Below are 18082 nucleotides of genomic sequence, written 5' to 3'. Positions count from 1 at the left end.
CCATCCTGGGTGTGGCTGTACTCTGCTCATGCCAGCCCTCTGTCTGGCTTCATCCCAGTTGTCTCCACTTCACAGCTTCTTGATGTGGTGACAACTCACTCCTATCTATCAGTGAAAGGCTGTCATTTAACAGAATCTTAATGAAGATATGAGGATGATATAAGTAAAATATATGGCAGAGAAAGGAAACTTGAAACTGGATATTAGACACATCAGCTCTTCAAGCCTGGTGTTCACAGCCTCTTACTGGGTTCTGGCCATCTCTATCTTATCCTTTGGTCCACTGCCAGATTGTAGGATCTTATCTTTCTTAGTGTGGTTTTCCACATTTCAGTAATTTTTTCACCCCCGTCTGGGGCTTCCACCAGAGGAAACACAAAATAAATAAATATTAAAATAAACATCCCAGAAATATACTTTTTTTCACAGTTAAAACACTATGATATTATTTAAAAGATGGCTTAAAAACAGATTTGCAGCATCTTCATCTGGCTACAGGCCTTTCTAGTTAAGAGTGGGTAGGTATTTGCCTTAGAGCTGCTTGACTAAAAATTATCACCAAAATGATCTTGCCCACAACAAAGAGAGGGCATTCTATATCAACCTATTTTGAGCAGAAATCATTACAGTGTTTTGTGAAAGCATCATCATTTTTTCTTACTATAACTGTCACGGAGTGGGTAGGGTCTCCTAGAGGAATTTGGATGAGATCTATACATTAAAATATGATGTTTATTATATGAAGTGGTAATTTTTTTAAAAAAAAAACATCCTTATAAACAGTGTGTTAGGCATATAAGTTACTAGAAAAAGAATTGTTCAACCAAAGGATATGGGGTACAGGGCACTGAAGCACAGGCTACAGTCCACACTTTGCCTCACTGATATATGATTGTGCTCCACATTAAGTCCACCTTGTCACTGACACTTCAAGATAGTGGCAGATTAAAATCTCTTAATCATCACATGAATGAGAGTAGGGGGGTCACTCTACTGGGCTAAGGGAGTAAGAGAAGCCATTGCAAAGAATCCAATATTTGAACAAGGTCATGAGGCTGAGCTTTACAAATTTGTACACTTGGGATGGATATAGCCGACAACACGTTGATCCAACCTTCTCAGGAGATTTCACGGAGCAATACAGATGACTTCTCTAAAAAATGGAAAGCTCTGTTAACGCATTAAACCTGCTTACTTGAAAGCAACAATAGTCTAGATCTCTGTCCCTTTAGAAAGGATATGGAATCTTCAGGTCTCTGAAGTCCCCGCCCATCCCTTTTGTGTTCTCACCATGTAAGCACAATTAGTTACTCCTTGTCATTCATTAATCTTGATCTGATTTCTTTTTAAAATAGATAAATATTTCTTTGTCCCTTGGTTCTACCAGAGGTGGAAATGTAAAAGATAAGCTTGGATAGTAATATGATTTTTCTTATAAAACCAGTTTTACTTAATCATATTGTTACCTGTCAGGGCCCAATAAAAATTTCATTTTTTAAAATCTCTGTTATTAAAAAAAAAAGACTTAGTAGGACTTAGTAGGCAGAGGAGGGCAATGGGGTGGATTAGCAGAAAATGTATTCCAGCAGAAGAAACTAAATGAGCATAGTCCCAGAGTTATAAAAATGTAAATGAAGTCCAAGAAGCTGTGACTATTCCTTGTCATGTCCAGGAGTTATGCCAAAACTAGGATGTTGACCTTTTAATCGGGGTGGTGGAGAGGGATGAACGGGTGGGGTTAGAGATAGTGCCAGTGTGTAGGAAGACTGTAAGGTGGCCCGAATGACTTGCTGAGCAGTTGGGGATCTGTGAGATTCATAGTAATAGAATTGATGAAACTAGGTGATCAGTTGTATGATAGTTGTTCAGAAAGAGAATGGGCAAATGAGTATGGGCTTTTAGTAGTCCTTCATGACATAGTGTATATTGAGGATTGAGAACTGAGACAAAACTTTGTCAGTTCAGTGTAGGTCAACAAAATTTTTCATGTCATGCAGGTCACCACAGCAACTACGTGAAATGTGAAGTGTGGTAATTTGGAAGGGAAAGTTAATTAGATTGGTTTTATTTTGTTTATTCGCTGGTTTTTTGGGGACCTCTTTGGGGTCAAAGTAGATACTAGATATAGCTTTCTAGCATTTTATTTCTTGGCCCAAATGAGTGTCAACATAATGCCAATTAACATGAAATGTGTTAGCATGGGCATGGCACATTTTAAAGCTTAGCTGGCTCCTGACCTGGGGTAATGCTGACTTCCATTTAGCTTTAGGAACCTTATGCTTTTTAGCATGTCCTGGTTAGATATCAACATCTTTAGACCTATTTTAGACTACTGGGAAAAATAGAACTGATTCCTAATACAAAATCAACATCTTTGAGCGTTTATTAAAAAAAAAAATGTTAATACTTTAGTAGCCATTTCATTCATTTAGCAGTTTGGATTTGGTGACTTTTTAAATTATTTCATTTTCATCTCAAGCAAGGCTGTGATATAGAAAGGAGGTTAGAATTATTATCTGTATTCTGTATTTTACATGTAGAAAAGTTGAGGGTAAAAAAGATAAAGTGCTTTGCCCAAAACTATAGTAATTTGACAAATCTAACCTAGAATACAGGCTTTATGGATTCTGATCCATTAGTCTTCACCTGTTCAATATTTAGTATATTCTATCCCTTAAGACACTATGTTTTTAAAAAGGCAATTTTTGAAAAAGAATTTTAGCATTATATCAGTACAGATATATCAGTACAGTACATTATATCAATGTCAACAGAAAATATAACTCAAAGTGGCTTTAATAAAATGTGAATTTTCTTGGCATACATTTCTAGGGTAATATGGGATTCAGTTGTGGCTTCATCCAGGATGCTTCATTTTTCTTTATCCCCTGGCATTTTTAATTTAATTTAATTTTATTTATTTATTCATTTATTTATTTATTTTGAGATGGAGTCTTGCTCTGTCACCCAGGCTGGAGTGCAGTGGCACCATCTTGGCTCACTGCAACCTCTGCCTCCTGGGTTCAAGTGATTCTTCTGCCTCAGTCTCCCAAGTAGCTGGGAATACAGGCACCCACCACCACACCCGGCAAAGTTTTGTATTTTTAGTAGAGACAGATTTCCTACCTACCTGGTGCTTTTATATTCCTGTGGTTTTCTAGGGGCTTCATCTTCTCCATGGTTTGCTCTTCCTATTTTTGGATCCCTGATGAGATCATTCCTAATTTTTCTTCATGGGTCTGTTTGTTACCTGCTCTATGAGCTTTTCTGATCCTAACCCTTCAGGCTGAAACAGTGGTCTCACAAGACCCTATACATTTTTTAAATAATGTACTTATTATATTTCATTGTACTACCTTTTCTAAAATTTACTTTTAAGTGAGAAATGGTAACTATATATATATTTATGAGATATAATGTGATGTTTTGATCTATGTATAGAATTTAGAAAAATTTAATCAAGCTAATTAAAATATCTATCACCTCACCAACTTATCATAGTAATTGTTGACTTCCTTATCTATCTTCTTCCACCTGAGTTCCTTTATGGCCAGACCTTGATCTAGTTGCCTTGTAACTAGTAACCATCCCAAGATTGACTCACAGTAGGTTCTTACATATTTACTAAATCGATGATATACAAATGAAAATGTGAGCGAATCATCTGAATACTAATTAAAGGGCATCAACTTCACTCACAGGCCTGTATCATTTACTACGCTTTCTAATATCAAAGTACAGAGACAGAGGAAATGCTCTGAGGACACTCACCCAAAGCCAGGGTAGGAAAAAGCAGCAGATATCAATCATTGAGGATTGACTTCCCAGGATCAGACCTGTGGGAGACAATATTTTGCAGAGAACTTGCCACTTGCCATCTTTTCAATGTCAGTAAGAGCTGAAGAAATACGTTTGGAAGACTCACAGATCTGTGGCTCAATTAATGATCGTGGCTGCTCATTATGGTGAAAAACCTGTGCCTACGCTATGTCAGAAACTACCTACATCAGAGTGCTTTATTAACTACCTCCTTTTTTTGGATAAGACTGCCAAGAGATGTGGTGTTGTCATCTAACTGGAGATCACTAGTGAAGGCAGCTGCTACCTAGCAAGCCATTTTCAGAATATTGTGACCAACTTGTAGTATCTCAGAATCACAGGATGAGCAGAATGTATATAGCTGGAAGTCAAACACCAAAAATAATTGCACAGCGCTGGAAAAAAAATGGCCTATGAGAAGAAGTTAGAGTAATTAGCTTATTTCACTTGGAGAAGAAAAATACAGGGAAATGTATTGCATTCACAAGCTTCAAGTCCACAACGGGTAACTCTAGAAGATGGTGAATTTAAAGTTGTAGATGTTGAAGGATTTTTCTTCCTGTCCTCTCTCCATTTCCCACTTTATTTCTCCTCTGCAATATGTTGATGAAAGGTAATAATGTAGTGATTTCAGAAAATGTATGAGAATAAATATTTTGGACATTGCAGCATTATTGCATTGTCTTGCAACTATTTCTCTCACTTTCCCCTCCCAAAAGAAAAAAAAAAAAAAAAAAAAACACAGAGAGGAGTAACTATACCATCTGCAAGAGCTCTTTTCTCTTTTACAGCCATCCTATTGCCATCTGCTAAAATCCTGAGCCCACCTGCATAGTGAACAGCATTCATTGTTTTCCAGAAATGTGCAAGAACCACAGTCTCCCCCAAGACTGAAGGTAGGAGGAAGGAAACATTTTACAGCAGCTTCAAGTGAGCTTTGCACCCTGCACCCTACCTGGATTCCTTTGTTAATCTACTGTGTGTTCAACCAAGTTTATTGTCTGAGCAGAGGATGGTTCTTGGATAAAACGAAATTGTAGTGTTTGTTTCTTTTGAAATTTCTGAAGCCTGCAGGGACTCAGAGGTGCTGTTCCTAATGTTGAGAAGAGTTTAGAGGTTATTGTTGGAATAACAATAAGGACTTTTCATTTCTTTTTCTTTTTTTTTTTTTTGCCATAAAGAATCTTCTTTGCTTCCAATTAGAGAATGTTTTTCAGCCAAATTCTGGCATATTCTTTGAAATCATGGCTGAAGTTTAGCTTTCCTTGATATTAAGCAAGTGGCTTGTGATGTTCTGAAAGGGAATTGGCTAACATTTCTCAGTGCTATTGTTATTTTGTGCAGGTAATTCTTCCTTTTGGAAAGCTGTGACGTATGTTGCAGGAATGTTTTCCTTCCCTGGTGACCATTCTTTCAATGTCATTGGTGTTTCCTACCATTGTAGCAACTCCAAGGCCCTCATATATTTCCAAACAGCCCCAAGAGGGCTATTCCACCCACAGTTGAGGACTATTGAACCTTTCTCTTTTCTTCACCTTTTTCTATTCAGGAAGAGAGAAGACGTCTAGCTACCGCTTCCTGCTAGGGTGAAAAGATTCTGGTTTGTGTAGCCCCAAACTATGTAATCAGGGCCATAAAATACCAGGAAGGGCCTGAGAGTATGAAACATTGAGAGGGCATCTGTTTCAGGTTACCATTTCTCTCTCTCGCTGTCATCCATCTTTACATACTGGTTCTTAAGTCTGAAACTAAAGTTTATAACAATTTAAGTGAAGCAGAAGGCAGTTCAGAGGAAAAAGAAGGTTTAATTTAAACAACTGGTTATCATTAACCAATTTGAAATACTAGTAGTTATTGTTTGCAATTGGCCTACGTGTACATATTTTCCTGACAAGTTCATTTGGCAATTATATTATTGGATGTCGGTTGACAACGCCTATGACTAGTTTAGGATACCATTTTCATTATTTATTTATATATCGGTTATTCAGTCATTCATTTATTTATTTAGCTTTTGTGAGTGTCATCCTGTGTTAATAACACTACACAATTCAAGTGGGATTGTTTTTAAATCAGTCTTATACATCAGCATATTCTATGCATAGATTCATCAGATTCAGCCTGCCTCTCTCAACTAGTTTATTGCTTTCCTTATGAGAAAGAGCTTATGCTGACTTCTATTTCCCCTTCCTGAAACAACATTGCCTTCATAAAAAGGAAAATAATGACTTGGTACAGCAGGCCATTTTAAGGCTGCATCTACATAGGAGATGGGTTTTGTCATTCAATGGCTGATTGCTAGGCAATCAGTCATACAGCACAGACTTAAGCCAGTTCAGTTGGCTTAGCACCTAGAATGATTGCTTGTTTGGTAACTTATCTATTGTGTAGCAATCAACAAACATGGATTGACCATCATAATGATCAGCCTAATAAACCATATTGTTTCCTTTCCATCCAGAACTGTTAATGTGTGATTAATAGTTTGTGATTTGTGATTCAAAGCTATTTGTAATCAATAACTATAAACTCATTTGACTATCTGCTCATATACTGTATACTGTGTTGAATAGTGAGTATACAAAGATAAAGGGAGCGGGTGCTGTGGAAAGACAAGTTTAGGAGTCAGAGAGATAAGGCTTAAAATCATACCAGCTCTATGGACAAGCCATTTAACCTCTTTGAACTTCAGTTGCTGGACTGCTGTAAGAATTAACTGCACAGCATATACTGCGCAGGGCCCAAGAGTATGCATAATTGTCATATCCTTTATTGTAAATGAGATGTAGCTTCTATCCTTGATGAGATTTAATTATTCATTGTAATTATGCAATAAAATAAATTCTAGGTACACAGAATGCCTTATCATAATTTTAAATTCTTAAAAAAATCTAAATTTTGGAATTTAGCATACATATTCTATGTGAGCTATGGCATATACACATTTTTGTATCTAGAATTTTTCCTTGATTATGAAGATAAACTAAAAGTGCCAAGCAGACTAAACATGACCCTGCCACAGCTCTATTCAGAACATTATCTCACAATTGTTCCAAATACTCTGGGACTGAGTCATCTAATGTAGCTTACAGGAAAACAAGCTGTGTGTTACTGTAGGCAACCTTAATGATGTGGAGTTATTTAAGAATCCGGTGTTGACCACTTCCAGTTGAAAGTGCATGAGCAAATTAGGAAGACAATATAATTACATATACTAAAATTAGGCTAACATAGACACTCTTAATGGCTCAGTATGACCACAGACCAGGGCTTTAATATCAGAGTGCTGTCCCTCTATGTATGTACACATAATTTTACACACATACATATATTTAGGGTGTACCTCACAAGTAAAACTTTATAGTAGATTTTGTAAGGGTCTGATGTCAAATGGTGATTATTTGGTTATATAGTTCCTTTCTACCCTGAAAGGGAAAAACCATCTCTTGAAGTCAGGAACGCTTCTTATTATGTAATGTTTTAAAACAAACCATCTTAATGACTTATAAAAAACAATGATATCTATTCAGCTTGACATTCTCCAGCTTGAGTAGGGCTCAGTAGGGATAGCTTGCTTATTGCCCACTTCAGCTTAGCTGTGGCAGCTCAAGGATTTGTGCTGGAATCATCTAAAGCTAGAGTGGATCTCAAGTGGGTGTGATTTTTGTCTCATCTCCAGGGAATATTTGGCAATGTCTGGAATAACTTTTGGTTTTCACAATCTGGGGAAAGGGTGCTACTGACATCTGGTAAGTAAAGGCCAGGGATACTGCTAAACGTCCTAAAATGCACAGTGACCACCCCACTCCGCCACCACACACCCCCTCCCGCACCCAAAGAATTGCCCCTCCCAGAATGTCAATCATGCCAAGGTAGAGAAGCCCTGATATAAAGGCTTATTCACTTAGCTATTTGATGGTTGCATCTGTCCATTCACTGAGAAGCTCAGCTCCTCTTCATATGGATCTCTCTAATGTGGCCTCTCCACTGTCCACACGAACAGGCTTTCCCACAGCATGGCAGCTGTCTTCCAAGTGCGGGAATGTCCTGATTGAGAGAGCCAGACAGAAGTTGAATTCCTTATGTAATCTAGCCTCAGAAGTCACATAGCATGTTATATAGAGTAGCCACAAACTCTTGCTCATATTTGCATGTGTGTAGGGGGATGGGCACATGGACCCTGCCACTCCACGGAAAGAATGTCAGTAAACCATGTTATAAAAGGCAGGTAGGGTGCAGTGGCTCATACCCGCAAGCCCAGCACTTTGGGAGGGCGAGGTGGGAGGACTGCTTGAGACCAAGAGTTCAAGACTAGCCTGGGCAACATAGCAAGACCCCATCTCTACAGAAAGAAAAATAATAGACAGGCTTGGTGGTATGTGCTTGTAGTCTCAGCTACTCAAGAGACTGAGGCAGAAGGATTGCTTGAGCCCAGGAATTGGAAGCTGCAGTGAACCATGATCATACCACTGCATTCCAGCCTGGTTGACAGACCAAGATTCTGTCACAAAAGTCAAAAAAATGAAAGAGCAGAAAATAACATTTACCAAAGGGACCATGTCTCATTCTTCTTTGTATTTCAGTACTTTAGCAATCAATGAAAGGTAACAGATGCTCAATCTGTGCATTTTTAATTGTATTATATTAAGTAAACTTAATATCTGAAATATATGATAAACAATGAGAAGATTTGGCATTACATATAACAATTTTCCACAGAGTACCTTTAAATAGTGACTTGCTCCACTTCATTATAAAGTATGATTTAATTATGAAAATTTTAATGGCACATTTATTCATCTGGTTGTTCATTAATTCAGTATTCACTGAGCACACACTGTAGGCAAAAAAGTGTGCTACGTGCTGGAATACAAAGATGAGTCAGACATGCAATTGTCTTCAAGTTGCTCACAGTCTAGTGGGGAAGGTAAGCAACATATATAAATCATTTTAATTTAGGACAGACCTCATTAGAGGTACAAATAAAGTGTTCTGGTGCTATAAGAAAACATGTAGCTCTTTTTTTTTAAATGGAAAGTGAAGATTTTATTAAGGATGTTCACTCTAATGAATACTAAATCTTTTTACTTCCTCACTCCACACTTCTATAATTGTGAGAGGAAATTGGCAGAATTTCATCCAATTTTATAATACTCGATAGAAGCAGTCACCTAAAACACAACGGAGAGCCATCTGCTGTGCAGCTGTTAAGTTTGTCTGTCTCAGTCACAGTCACTTATTGCTATGGGAAGGCATATCTCTTCAAAAGAATATGGTGAATCTTCTTGATGCAATCCTAGGACATTCCAGTCTAGGTGATAGAGAAAAGTAGAAAAGTCACAGACATCCATAGGCTGCCTCAGAAAAATGGACCTGTTTTATAACTTAGGAGCAGTACTGCTTACCTACGTGATGGAATTATGAGGATCCTCAGGGTTATTCCTGGAAGTCTGTGTGAATCGGTGCCTCTCATACTTCACATTCCAAAAGGCAGAATTTGGGCCTCGTGTCAAAGTCACTAGCTCTTGGCAAATTGTTCATCGGGTTTATCCCATCCAAAACATTCATATACTTAAAATACCATTCTAAAATATATGTGGCATTTGGAGGAACAATTAATGGTATTTCAGAGGATGCTTATGACACTTTATTAGAGTCTACATTTGTAATTCAGAGAGAAGAGGAAGTTTCAGAGCAAGGAGACTAATTAGGAAACTGTTATATAATCGAGGAAAGAGAAAGTGATCTGGCTTAGAGTAATAGCAGAAAGAATCATAATAGCTAATATTTATCGATTATTTGCCCTGTGATGGGGCTATATATGGCTTCATGAGAATCGTCTGTATTTATAGACACAACAATCATTTGAGATAGGTACTATTATTTTACCATTTTACAGATAAAGAAATCGAGGCTTACTAAGCAGTAACCAGTAAAACTGGAATTTAAGTCTACCTAAGCCTTTTTCTTCAGTCCATGGTTTTAGTCACTATGCATATTGTATGCGATATAAGGAAAAAGGCGAATAGACACAAGAAGGAAGAATTTAGATGATTTAGTAATAGGAGGGTTTAGGGAAAAAAGAAGAGTGAGGCCTCCAGGATAACACTCAGGTCATAGCTTGGATTTGGCCAGCTGGATGGATGCATGTGCAGTTCTCCTGAGTTGGAAACATGAGAACACTGATATTGGCTACTGACAAGTTTAGTTTTGGACATGTTAATAAAAATGAGGTTCCTGAGGGATGTCTATATGTAGACGACTGGCAGGCAATTGGATTTGTGGCTTGAAATTCAGGGAATAGATTAGTATAGAAGATAGATGTTTGAAAGTCATCAGCTTTGATATGAAACATTGGGAGTGAAGGCGAAAGTCCAGGAAGAATGTGAAGCCTGGGAAGAGAAGGTTGTTCATTACAAACTGTAATGAATATAATATAGCTGGAAGTTGCTCATAATCTAGATATGGAGACAAACAAAGATATGTGAAACAGCTTGAGAATAATTACCAGACAGAATGCAAAGGAGGGCAGCATGCCTTTCAGAATTAGAAAAGACAGAACAGAATTGGAATAGGGTTCATCTGGAAGGCTTCCTGGAGCTTGGATTTGAGCTGAGTTTCCATGAGCATGCAATAATGTGGAGGAGAAATTGGGGAATAAATGGGGGCAGAGGCCTGTGGTGGGGGGCAAAGAAACCACTCCCTATGCCTCTGCCCTTCACTTTTGTGCGTGGGAGGAGACAACTACCTCAACTGCAGCTCAGGCTGTAAGGCTGTTGTCTTTGCATCTGATGTGGAGATTGGAGTCCATGGGACATTCAGTGGGGAAGAGAATACGGGTATAAAGTAGAGAGAACAAAGACAAGTTGGGACCCATAAAAGCTTGTGGTTCTCATTGCCTGTGACCTTGAGTATCCACAGGAGAAGATGGTGCCTTTTGTTATGAAGCTGAATGTCTGCCTGGCCCAGGGGTCACATAAGGTAAAGGAGAGTTTAGAGGACTGTAGAACTGCAGCACACCCAGCGTCTGCTCCATACCCAGGATGTGAGTCAGCAGGTAAGTGACACCATGTGTGAGCTACAAAATAAATGACTGCTGCAGCACTTCCACTCTCCCAATCTTCTACTACAAGCTCTCATGGCCCAATCTATGCAGAAACCTACAGGTTAGGAAATTCTGGGAAATGGAGTTAATCCTACCCAAGTGGACACATTACAAGCCTCCAAACCATGAATAAAGACAACCAGGTGTAAATGAAGAAACAAGGTTTGAAGAAATCCAGCAGTTTGGTTTAGCTCAGAGCTCCTCCAACATTCACGTGTACCAGAAACACCTGGATGTTAAAACATGGAGTTTCTGATTGAGTAGGTCTAGGGTGGCACTCAAGCCTAGGCATTTCTAACAAGTTCCCAAGTGATACTTACACTGTTGGTCTGGAGACTGCACTTTGAGAAGCACTGAAACACAGAGGCCTCATTAAGTTTTAGTGAGAAGTAGGAGTGGAGAAGAAAATATTGCAAAGGAATAGTTAAGAAAAGCTACTGAATACTAGACAACTTCTGAGTGAAATCTGATGTGACAGGACATCATTACAAGTGACTAAAGAGGAGACTGACAGGCAAAGACGGTGTTTGCAGCAGGATGTGCTGTTTCTGTGTGGGAGAGGCTGTCTTGAGTAAAGTTTGGAAGTGAGGAAATAAATTGCAAGATTGTTTACAATAATCTAGTGATACAAATCCAGAACAGGGAGATACGTGACTGTGGAAACAGAGAGAAAGGATACAATGAAAAAACTACTTTGGGTACAGCTTCAAATTTCCTCATCCGTACTTTCCCCAAATAGTACAGACTCATGTCTCTTCTCTTTATAACATCAGAGTTAGCCTATAAATTTTGTCTTTTATAACTTTTTTTTTATTATCTCACCAACACCAGTGCATTGCAGGACATTTGGGAATCAGAAAAATATAAAGAGTAAAATAAAAATTTTCCCTAAGCCATATATAATCATTACCAAATTTAGGGTTTAATTCTCTTCATTCTTTTCTCTTCTGCATGTGTGAATTTGTACATTTTGTTTTATTAATACTTGAACCTGGCAGACTTTCCTCTTGGCCACACTGAGTTGATCTTAACTGGACAGCTAGGAGGGTACGTTACTAGAGTCCAGCTGAGGTAGCCGGATGGCCCTCAGCGTTTCCGTCACTTTCATCTCCCTTGGATGAGCACCACCTTCTCTTTTCAGAAAATTTACTGGAGTAACATCAATGTTGGGCTGCCAGCAGCTTGTCATGGGTTTCAGATTGATGTTTCCTCAGACATCAAGTGAGGGATGAGGGTGATTAGATCAGGTGGTTAAGATAAACTTCTAGAAAGGTGAGATATCACCAGTGGAGCCACGCTCCAGCTTATACATATTATCTCATCTGACGGGACTGCACAGAATCTCTATGAGATAGAAACAATAAGATGAGTGACAACAGGAATAACAGTCAATATTTATTGAATGCTTACTGTGTGCTAGGGACTATGTGTGGGTTGTCCCATTTAATTCTTAAAACATTCTAATGGGAAAGGTTCTGTTATTTCATCCATTTTACAGATGAAGACTTTCTGGCTTGGAGAAGTTAAGAACTTGAGAGAAAGACAGAAAGAAAGAGAGAGAGAGAGAGAAAGAGAGAGAGGAGAAAGAGAGAGAGAAACTTAAAAACGAAGTGACTTCTTCAAGATCAAACACGCAGCCCATGGTACAGTCTAGGTAGAAAGCTAAGTCTTCAGATTCCCAGTTCCTTGCTTTCTCAACTTTATTCCATTGCTCTCCTAAACAAATTTCATGGCTCTTTCTAATGCTGATCACAGCTTAAATACTCTCACTTTCCTGTCATGTTCTTTATTTTGGATTTACAACCTTTGTTGATCTCACTGTCTGGTTGCTGTTCTACTTACACTCAGATTTAAATGTCGGCACTTCTGACCTCTCCCTTACCCCCAGTCTGGTAACCAGAATCCAGAGTATGTCTTAGCTCTGACTAAATCTTCCCTTGGGCATCAGCAGGAAGGTCCCAAACCTCTTACCCAGCGAATGAGAACTTTGTAGGGTGGGGATAATTGATTCTGAAGCCACTGTCTAAGTGCTCAGCAGGACGTGACGAGCAGTTTACCTCCAGTTCCCTCACTCAGAACCCACCCAGAACCATCTGTCTCCTCCACACTCCACCTCTTTCTGCCTCCTTTTTCTTCTCCCTGAACCTCCCCTTTTCCCCAGGCCTCCTTCCTTTTCCATAAGGCACAGTGCAGAAATTCATTACCCCTCTGCTTCAAACATAGAGGACATAAGGGGCCACCATCCCCATGAAGTCCATAGCCACTTCTATGCAGGTAGCAATGAGCTATTTTTACATCTATTTCCCAGATAAAATAGAATGAGGCAAGTTTTCAAAACAAACAACTCAACTTGAATTATTTTTACATTAAAATAAATTTAAAATATAATGCTGAAAATCTGACATTTCTAACTTGAACTTTCTTTGTCAATAACCTCTATTTTTCAATTTCAACTTTTAAATCAATCACCTACTTTATTCTCTTTCTTAAATCATGTGTCCAAGGCAAATTTTATTTCAGTTTGTGTTTTTGTTTGGTTTGCATTTGTTTTGATTCATGCTCTATAATTATTACTCATTTATAGAATTTTCTAGCAGTCCTCCTATCAAGGGTTGCACCATTTTTCTTATAGGCAGCCCAAGATCTCTGATCTCTGTAACAGTTCATTAAACTGGACATGAAATACATGTATATCCTCAGAGTAGACAACAACCACTCAGCGAGATATTAAACCAAACAGAGGATTTCGTTCCCGGTGATTTGTCTTCATGTCAAGGCACATCTTGTAATATGTGTGTGTGTGTTGTGTGTGTGTGATACCAAGAGAAAAAGCCATCCTTTTTTGGCAGTGAGGTTTCAGAACAGGAAGGGAGTTCCCAAAGAGAGGTTTCAGAACAGGAAAAGGAGTAAACACTTGATAGTAGGCAATGAAAAGGCAAGAGGGTGGTAAGGAAATAGGAGTATAGAAAATTCATTTGAAAAGCTGGAAATGTGACAGAGGAGGAGGGCAGAGAGAGAGAGAAAATTAGGAGGGAAAAGGGAAAGAGAGAGAGAGATAGACACAAAGAGAAAGAAGGGAGAGAAAAGTAGGAGAGAAGAGGGAAAGAGAGAGTTAGATGTAGAGATAGAAAGACAGAAAAGAGAAAAGGAGGTGGACATTAGACTGAGATATTTTCAAGACTGGAGAAGCGTGTGTGTGTGTGTGGTTAAAGGGCAAGACACAATAGGGAGTAAAATATGAATGGTGGGTAATTTAGGGATCCAAGTCCTAGGGGAGAGGAAACACTGGAGAGCCCAGGCAGAAATATGAGGCATAGAAGGGAAACTCTTTGCCATATACAGAAAGAAAACAAACCAACATTAATTAAATACTTACTACATGCCACACCCTTTGCATATCTCTCTCATTTAAAACGCTAACTCCTGAATAAGCATTATTCTGATTTTGCAAGTCAGGAAACCAGGACTCAGATTAAGTCAGTCATGCATGCCCACATAGCCAATGAGTGGCAAAGCTGGTATTGGAATTCAGCCTTGTCAGATTCAAAATGGAAGCTCTTTTCCCTATGCCAGTCTATTCTTTAAAACTATGTCCAATGCAGGACAAAGAGAGGTGGGTATCTCTGCCAGCACAGAGAGAAAGGATTTGTCATGCAGTGGTATCACCATTTCAGGAGAAGCTGAGGAAACCCCTGGGAGTGGTTATAGGTACAGCACTACAACAGATAAGCTGCTATGGGGAGCTGGCCAGCCCCTGGACTGAGTGAATTAGTCCAACTCTAGCAATGGTTCTCATGGTTCTTATGCTACTCTTTAGTATTAACAGGGAAACAAATGGAGTAGGTGAGGACAGTGACCCAAGCAGAGGGACACGTCCAAGGGTAGGTGTCCAGGTGTTAAAGAAGGCAGAGCCTGAGGTTGAAGCTGAGCACTGGTTCTGGTGAGTGAGAAAAGATAAAGGCTGAGTGATAGAACTTTCTAATGAAAGAAGAGAGCAAGTTCAGGAGACGTGAGGACAGTTGAGCAGGCCTTTCATGATTTAGCTGCTTGTCTGTCTCACCTCACCTCCTACCACCTATCTTCTGGGGTTGAGCCTCTGGCCAGGACAGACATCTTTTGGCAGTTTTTCCAATGAGCAAATTCTGTATGTTCCATTCTTTACATGTTCTATTTCCTCTACCTGGAATGCTTCCCCCGCACCTCCTGCTTTTTTCTTTGTTTTTTTTTTTCTGTTAAATCTTTAGGTTTCAAGTTCGGCAAAAATTCATCCAACACTTTTAAAGATACCCTTGGATGGGGCTGAGTGCACGTTGGTCTTTCTTCATCACGCATTTATCATTGCACTGCAATTGTTCAGTGAGTTGTCTATCTTGCTGCTCTAGATGGAAAGTGTCATGAAGACAAAGGCCTGTCAATTGTTGTTTCTTTTGGCACTGGGTACTTGGTGTAGTTCTTGGTACATGTTAGGGATACTATAAACATTTGTTGAAGGAGTGAATGGGCAAATTGCATAATAAATTACTTAAAATATATTTTATTCTGCCTCTTATTTTTCTCTTTATAAAATTGTTGCTCTTGGTATTGTTTAATCTCTAAATTTTTCCTCTGGAAAAGTACTTAATTAGCATATCCACGAAGGATACTCTCAGCATTACATTACCATTTGGCATCTTCTCAGATGTTTTATGCATTTTCACTTGGGCAACACGAACTCACGTGTCCAAAATCAGGCTCATCTTATTCTAAAAACTTCTTCCTCCCTGACTTTCCTATTCATATTAATGGCGGTCACATTACTCAACTTGTTACCTGGTCATACACATCTCCTGCCTCACCACTGCCTGGCCACTAGTCTATATTCTTTATAAAGCTTTCCTAGTGGTTCCCATTACTATTGTCAAGATCTTATTATTACACACTTAGATTGTATGTGCAAATCTACTATTTTAACAAATGGTGATAGGGCAACTGGATATCCACATGTGAAAACAGAAAGTTGTATCCCTACCTTATACCATGTATGTAACAAAGTTAACTCAAAAAGGATTGTAGACCCAAATGTAAGAGCTAAAATTATAAAACTCCTAGAAGAAAGGTAAGCATAGATGCTTGAGATAGACAGTAAAAGCAAAAGAAACAGAAGAAAAAATAGTTAAAATTTTACTTTTCACTTCAAGAAAGTAAAAATGCAATCCACAGAATGAGAGTAAATATTTGCAAGTCAGATACCTGATAAGGGACTTACATCTAGAATACATAACTAAGTTGTAAATAACTCTTACAATTCAGTAATAAAAAGACAACACAAGGATCTGAATAGACATTTCTCCAAAGAAGATGTACAGAGGGACAATAAGCACATTAATGGATGCTCAACATTATTAGTCATTAGGGAAATGCAATGAGATACCACTTCACACCTACCTGCGAGGATGGCTATATTCAGAAAAGCAGACAATTGCAAGTGTTTTCAAAGATGTGGAGAAATTAAAACCCTTATACTTTGCTGGTAGAAATTCAATATGGTGTAGCTACTTTGGAACACAGTTTCACCATTCCTCAGAATGCTAAAGAAAGTTATCATATGACCCAGCAATATCCTATGTATATACTCAAAGGAAATAACAACATATATCCATATGAAAACTTGAGCAAAAATGTTCATGGCAGCATTATTTATAGTTGTCTAAAAGTGGAATCAAAATGTCAATCAATTGATGGATAGATAAATTGTGGTATATGCATGTTATGGGTTATTATTAGGAAATAAAAAGAAATAAAATATTGATACATGCTACAACATAGATGACTCTCAGAAACATTATGCTAAGTGAAAGAAGCCAGTCATAAGGGACTATATGTCATGTGATTCCATTTATATGAAATATCTAGCATATGCAAATTTATAGAGACATTAAGTCTCTTGATTATTGGTTGCAAGGGCTGATGAGGTAGTGAAAAGTGAGATTGGCTGCTAATGAGTACAAGATTTCTTTCAGGGAGAAACAAAAATATTCTAAATTTAGATTGTGATGATGGTTGCACAATATCTGAATATACTAAAAATCATCAAATTATAGACTTTAAGTTGGTGAATTTTATGTTATGTGAATTATATCGAATAAAGCTGTTTTTTAAAACTATACTAAGTCATTTTCTTTATCTTTTTCACTTCAAATTAATCTAGTTTACTGCCACAAGTTAGTCCATCATTTTGTTCATTCACATTTTTGCTCAACACCCATGTGTTGCTGTCTATTGACTCGAAAGTCCGAATTTCTTCGCTTAGCATTCTAGGCTTCTCACATTCCAATCTCAGTGTACCTTTTTGACACCCAAGACTGCCTTCCTATAAAAATGCTGCTTCAGTGAGGTTGGCTTACTCTCTTGTCTCTGTCCATTTGTACATACTAGTACCCTTAACTATAATGCTCCGTTTTTCTTTTTTTAATCTAAATCTTACTCTTCTGTCAAGTTCTGTCCCTTTGGTGACAATTTCCTTGGCTTGTGCAATTCTCAGCAATTTCTCTCTCCCGTGGTTCAGCACTACTCATTTTGCACTTAACATTATACCTCTGTGATGAGTAGGGAGAAAAGTTATATTCTAAATTATTTAGTAACAAAGGCGAGAGAGTCAGCATACACTTATTCAGAACCCTTCCCAGAAATAATCCATTTTATGTTTTGATTTGGAGATAATTTGCTAACAGCTCTAAGGTGCCAGGAAGTGACAATCCTAAAGTAAAATGTATTCAAGCATAATTTAAAACAGACTGTATTCTTGAAAACTGAACAATATCATACAATAATATTCTAATTGACAAGAGCACTTATGATTGATAATAGATATGGGAAAAGATGAGTTAGAAAAAAAAAGCTGGTAGTCTAATTTCTGGGCAGTCTAACCCTAATCCTTTATTCTTTATACAAAATTCTGTTAGTATGGAGAAAGAAATAGCCTTGGCCATGAAGACCACAGCAATTCGATAAGACTATTTACATCTTTTCTAATAATGTCTTAGTCTGAAGAAATGCCTCAAAAATCATAATTCCTAGACAAGGCCTGACAAGAAAATTGTCTTCAATAGGCAAGAAATAGTCATAATATTAACAATAATGATTACCATTTAATTCTTACTATCCAGGGTTTGTATTTGC

At 38.1% G+C, this 18082-nt stretch overlaps 1 long non-coding RNA gene across 3 annotated transcripts in view; it reads left to right on the top strand.

The window, feature by feature from the left end:
* The window catches only part of LOC110742185, a 75619-nt gene that overhangs the window by 20019 nt on the left and 37518 nt on the right, over positions 1-18082 (top strand). For all 3 annotated transcript variants that reach the window (XR_002519614.2, XR_002519613.2, XR_002519615.2), the window contains one exon: positions 4611-4715. This is a non-coding gene — a long non-coding RNA (uncharacterized LOC110742185). The remainder of the gene's footprint in view (positions 1-4610; positions 4716-18082) is intronic.

Source organism: Papio anubis, chromosome 2 (genome assembly GCF_008728515.1).
Source record: "Papio anubis isolate 15944 chromosome 2, Panubis1.0, whole genome shotgun sequence".
In the NCBI taxonomy this organism is placed as follows: domain Eukaryota; kingdom Metazoa; phylum Chordata; class Mammalia; order Primates; family Cercopithecidae; genus Papio; species Papio anubis.
This window is presented reverse-complemented; position numbering and strand designations above follow the sequence as displayed.